This window comes from Lactuca virosa, chromosome 3 (genome assembly GCF_052849685.1).
Source record: "Lactuca virosa cultivar CGN04683 chromosome 3, Lactuca_virosa_CGN04683_v6, whole genome shotgun sequence".
NCBI classification, from domain to species: domain Eukaryota; kingdom Viridiplantae; phylum Streptophyta; class Magnoliopsida; order Asterales; family Asteraceae; genus Lactuca; species Lactuca virosa.
The window spans coordinates 125,328,712-125,335,342 of record NC_136428.1 but is presented as its reverse complement, the minus strand read 5'-3'; positions in this window follow the sequence as shown (position 1 = coordinate 125,335,342).

The window sequence follows — 6,631 nt, the reverse complement described above, 5'->3', positions numbered from 1 at the left end:
AACGAAAGTTGTGTCCGGTATGGGGTCCTTAGCTCTCATTTCGAAGGGCAAGGGTGTTGCAAAGGAAGAACCAAAGACTGATCTCCCTGATAGTGATTTAACAACCGAAGAATATGCTTTGATGGTCTCAAACCCCAAGAGGTTTGCAAGAAATAAATTCCCTACCACAAAGAACTGAAATTGGCAAGGAAGTTACAGCTCCGAGAAAGCGAAAGAGGAGAACAAGCTAGTTGGTGACTCAGGCTATGACTGTAACTATTCTCATGGAAAAAATCATTTGGCTAAGGAATGCATGCTGAGGAGGCTGAATGAGAAGAATGTTGGATTAGTTTCTAAGTCCATAACTATAATTGGTATGTACTTGACCCGATTTGGCTTGGTCCATTTGGGTTGCATGGCATCGGAACAATTTGGATAGACTTTTGTAAGAAAAGGATATTTATGATTTATTAATATATTATAAGTGTTAATATATTAATATGAAATCATATTATTTAATTAGTATTGATCAAGAATTAATTTGGAATTAATTCTGTGATCAAAAGAGACTAACTAAATAGATGGGGATTGATTATGTAAATCATTCATTCTTATATATGTGGGCTTATGATCCATAGTTCTTCATGTTGGGCTAAACCCACGGGGTAACCCATGGATACTCCATGGAGGTTAAAACCCATGGATCATGAGGAATATAGAAAGTCATGAGTTACATGGTGTAACCCTAATGGCCACAATATATAAAGACCCCATAGCTCAAGAAATCGGCCCTAATGGATTCATATGAGGGGGCTATCCGATTTTGAGCATAAGAACTTTTCTCTCAAGTTATTCCAAGTTGTTGGTGGTGTTATGTGAACTATTTGAGGTGTCACACTTGGGGCACTAGGCTCTTAAGCTCCATGGAATCAAGCTACAACAAAGAGGTATGTCATTCTACTAGATTCTTATATTGTATATGCTTCATATTAGGCTAGTTAGGATGCAACCTTGGAATATTGAATATTTGCATGCTCAAAACCCAACAGTGGTATCAGAGACAAGGCTTGTTTTCAATTGTACTTGATGCAAATTGCTGAAAAAATCGATTTTCGGGCTGTTTGGACAGTGGACTCGCCGAGTCCACTGAGGGACTCGTCGAGTCCATGAACAAAATCATCCTAATCGTCGAGTAGGTTCATGCACTCGGCGAGTAGAAGGACCAGAGTGCAAATTTTCAACTTTTAAGGTTGGAATTTGACTAGAATTATTACCATAAGCTGTTTTTGATCTTATAAACATGTTTTTGATTTTGTAATAATCATTCTAATCCAATTAAAAAGATAATTGTCAATAGATTCATGTTTTGTATTAGTTTAATGGTTATGCTAATTATATGAAAATTGTTTGATTTGAATTGTCTTCTTCATATGGGTTTAATCTAGATCATAGTTTTCTTCACATGTTTGTTTGTTTATTAGATGATCTAAATGACATTTAATGGATTCCATAACTTGTCTTCAAGTTATTGAAAACCAAAAGTTTTTCTTTAAAAGAGTTATTAAAGCCATAGGTTATAGATACTTGAAGAGTCTTTTCCCATAAATGGTTTTATGAACTCCATAACTTGTCCTCAAGTTATGGAATGTCAAAAGTCTTTTCTATAATTCTATATTAAACTCATATGTTATAGAAACCAAAAGATTTTGAATTGTTCAAAACTTGACCTCAAGTTTTGGAATTTGTAAAGTTTCCCCCCATGAATACTTTAATTCCAAGTTAGACCTTTAGAATTTTAATAGTTTAAAATTCAACCCTTATACTATTATAATATTATAGGTTTAATATATATATATATATATATATATATATATATATATATATATATATATATATATATATATATATATATATATATATATATAAGAGTAAGTCAGTCTTTCCGTTAGTAGGCCTCATTCACGAAGCTGGTCTATAAGGGGGTATAAGGTTGCTGCCTATAAAATGACAGTTTAATGGGTGTCCACTCTCACCCACCGCTTCCTTGACTGGTGGAGGGTCGTTAGCCGAACGGGTAGGACAAGGACTATAATTCTTATTAAAAGTATAATGATAAATACTAAGTAACTAAACCTTTTATAAATTCCCAATATTAGTTACTTTAGGAAAATGTGAAATTGGTGCTAACCCATGACATTACACTTTGTACCTTACCAAGTCGTTGGTGGAGTATGTGTGGGTAACCGATACACTAACATGGACTAGTAAGAATGGAAAAGGGTGACTTAATGTTTATCATAGATCGGTGGAGCGCATATGGGTAACCGGCACATCGATTAGGTGATAAAGTTAAGGGTGCCAAGTTAATTTGCATGGTTATTCACACCTTGTTTGTGATCCTTGGCATCCCAGTCACAAACTTGAGAGGGCACAACCGAGATTTAAAATTCCATTGAATTTTCATTCACCTACCTTCAAATATTTTAGGTTTTTATCCAATTAAAACCCAATACCCTATTAGGTTTTTATGGTGGAAATTGGTGAATCTTCATTCACCTACCTTCAAATATTTTATAGCTTGGATTACGGCATCCCTCTTCCAAGTTATAAAATATTGTGTTGGGTCCTAGCCTTAATATTTCATATTGGGTGTTATATTAAGGACTTAAATCAACTAACTTGAATTTCTCCCATTGTAGATGTCTGGTTCAGACAACTATGATCTTCCCAAATCCCTTGGAACAAGCTTTCCTAATGAAGAAGATGTCCCGCGATTGGATCATGGAAATCATACTTCTCTTTCTCCACCTCCTCCAATTATTCTCCCTAACCCACAAGTTCAAGGTTACTCAAGCCCTATTGGAAAGAAAAGTCTGTGTGTGCTCACATCTTGGAGATGAAGTCATATATAGACAGCTCGGGAGAGTTGGCTGTCAAAGTCTTGAGGAAGTTGCTTGTTGACTAGGTTCTTCAATCACATCCTAAGTCACATAGTGAGTTCCTTTGGGACTACTATATGACATACCATGACATGAACCTTAATGATCTTACCTATTTGCTTGATGTTGCTGAATCAACAATGATTTGGAGCACTGGTAAAGCAAATTTGATTGGAAGATCGACTTCCCAAAACTTCCATGGACATTGACAATGGTAACATTAGAAATCCAGAAAAGCTTTCTCTTCCCAATGGAAAGGGATCGGCCATACTCAACCCGGTTGACTAAATGGTAACGAGAAAGGCTAAGTCTGAGATACTCCCATGTACCATTACTAAAGAGTTCATAGCCATAAGAAGGGGCATTGGTTGCGAAGCTGCCCATTTACCTGAAGAATCATAAGGATTGTAAAGTCAGAATGTATGACTCTACTTCAGGTAAGTACACTATCTAACTCTATTAAGTTCCTATTTGGAGATTCTTATTACATGATGTGACTAGGTAACATTTTGATGTTTTGTAGAATCGAAGAAATGAAGCTTAAAGGAAGAGTAAGCTAATTCTGATCGTGAAGAGATGGATTTCAATCGCATGATCTGAAGATCAGAATCTTGAGCTGCTACTTAAGAGTTATGATATATTGCTTAGGAATAGATAACAACATAGTTTTCACATGGATTTGCATTGTAAGGATAAGTTTTTCCGCAGGTTTTAAAATAAAAGAAAAGGTTTTAATATTATTCATTTTTAAATATCCTTACAATGGCATTTGTGAAAAATTGTTGTTTATATGATTCCATTGCTAGCAATATTGGAAAATGAATTTGATTCTTTCGTTTGTGGTAGTGTCATAATTTACCAAATAAGGAAAGATTATCATCACCCAAGTTTCAGTTGGATAGAAACTTGGAATCATTCAACTTGTATTGTATGATGAATGAGAATTTGTCATATTTGGAAAATTAAGACTAATTCCTTGTTTACATGTATATGTGAGTCAAGTGAAGGACTAGGAGATCGGGTACACTTGGTTGTGCACTGGTCAGGTCCACCACAAAGAGCGATAAGGCTATTCATCATGATTTACTAAAGTTTAGTAAATGTGGTTGTTCTTACAAGGTTGAGTATAATTCTAAAACATTGGAAAAGTTTCAATGTAAGGCTGAACGAATAAGAAGAATCAAATTAGGCAGAAAGATAAAAGTTTCTCCAATCTGAAAAGATGGGAGAGTACTTTAGTATCGTATTTTGTGATTATCTTAATGATTAGGAAACCATATCACAATTGATCCTCTAAGGACATCTTAGTGCATTCGTATAACTAAGAAGAGGAATCGTGAATTGTTGGAATGGTTAAATCAAAAGATGAATCATACTTCGTTCCAAAATTGAGTCTTAGAGTAATACTCCAAGATTGTAACTTGAGTGACGTAATCTTAAGAAGGTTTATAACACTTGTCAAATGTTGAGTAAAATGTTTGTTACTCTTGTACATTTGAAATTGGTAAGTTGTGATGTTTTGGATAAAACAAAGACCAACTAAGGACAATTGTGTGAAGTGTTTGTCTTGATAAAAATCTGCACTAACTCTTGAATATTTGTTTTGTCAAGGAATGGTTCTTGACAAGAGAATCTTATATGTCAAGAGGTCGGTGGGAGTCTTAAAGATCTTGAAAAGTTTCAAGAACTAATCAAGAACAAAACCTATTGTTTATCACTAGCACACGACTTGAGGTTTATAGCCCGTCATGTTGACATATTCTTGTTTTTGTGCCCTTTCCAGTTAAAGTTGACTATGCATGTGAGTTCAATGAGTTCTCAATTGTTTGCATAACTACTTGGAAGCAATGGTAGGCCCTTGTGCTGCCAGGTGGCAAGAAGTTAAGATTAAACAAGTTCAGTCCATATGAGTTTGGATTTGTCACTAACTTCCTCTTGTGGTTATGGCAAATTCACATGGATAGGAACACATACACAATAAAATCTAAGTGTCAGAAGGTTTCTCTCCGATTCATGAAAATGATGGTGAGGAAACGATTTCTCTAAATAGATTTTAAGTAGATAGCAATTGTGATATTTGCATTCTCAAAGTCGTTAGTGGAGCGTGTCTGGTTAACTGGCACACTAACATGGACTTGTGAGAAATGGCAAAGGTGTAAACAATTGAGACTATGATTACGGCATCCCTTTTCATAGTTCTAAAAATTGTTTAGACACACATGTGAGCTATTTAAGGAAAGGTGTATGATATTGATAAAGTCTTATCAAAGCATCTCGTATCAGAAATCTGAACTTTGGTAAGAAAGTCAATAAAGTATAGATTTCTAGAAGTCCAGCTGGTTTCTAGATACATGTCAAAGCTAGTGGGAGCATAATTATTCTGCTAATAATTATCATGTTAGTGGGAGCATGATTATTATGTTAAGTATTGCAAGTTAGCAATGTTAATTATAGAAAACAAAGTTTATATTTGCAAAATGTACTTTGTAGGGTTTGAAAAGTTGTTTTTCTATAATTAAGGGAGAGGAAATTATACTTCATTCCAATTCTAAAAGATTAGATTGTGAGGTTTTAATCAAATTTAGTCATAATTACGTTATTTGCATTCTAAAATTCGATTATGATTACGGCATCCCTTTTCATAATCTAAGTTATGAGAACATGGCAAATTATAAGAAATATTGTAGCAAAAGACTGGTCAAGTATCATGTCTTTATGAGATACATCATGAATCGTGTCCTATATGCTTCGGGTATAGGATCGATTACATGTGCTATAATATTCATCTGTTCTAATTTTTCCAAATGCTTAGGGCATTAAGAGGGAAAAAGGAATAGAACTAGATATGACTAAAATGATTAAGCAATTGTCGAGGACAATCTGAGGTTTACCAAAGATTGTTGCTCATGGACAATTAGAAGTATAGTGTTTATTTTGGAAGGACCATATTGACATATTCTGAAAGGAGGCAACTCTTGTTCAGAAGTGATAGTCAAAATGGGAATGTGGAAATGTTTCCATAGGTGGAAGTGATTCATTAAATCTATGAAAGATTAGAAAACTTAATGCAAGAAGGATGTTCAAAGGAATGTAGTTTGAATTTGAGACTTCGTTTCCATGGAATTGCTCTTCATTTGAATACTTTGTAAGTGTCTGTTGCCAAGTGTTTGTGACTTTTGTGCATATTCATTACAAGAGGATCAATGCATATAAGTTTAGAATCTAGCAGATTTTAGTAAATGGCAAATAATATGGTATTCTTACATTTGCGGTAAGGATTTGGGATTGTGAAATGAGCATCATTGGAATCATGTTCAATTGATATATTTCACAAAGTAAGGATCATAGAAAAACATAGTGTGCATACTTGGAGTATGGTTTAGCTATCGTTTGGACAAACATAGTGTGCATGCTTGGAGCATGGCATGACTATTGTTTCAGTTCAAGTATTAAGTTGATTATTCGAAACATTATACAGTGAATAATATGTAATCAATATGGTGATAAATAAAAGGTGTTTTATTTATATTCACAAGTTCTGAGACCATATTGGATTCGATTATTCTTGTGTTTCACTTTGCATGTTTTGACTTCCCGAATACCTAGGTTATTCAAACTCTCCACAGTCAATCATACTTTGCAAGTAGGTATGAATCAAGACTGTCATGAATTGGGCTTGTAGATGTCTAAAGTATTTAGACATAGCAAAAGTT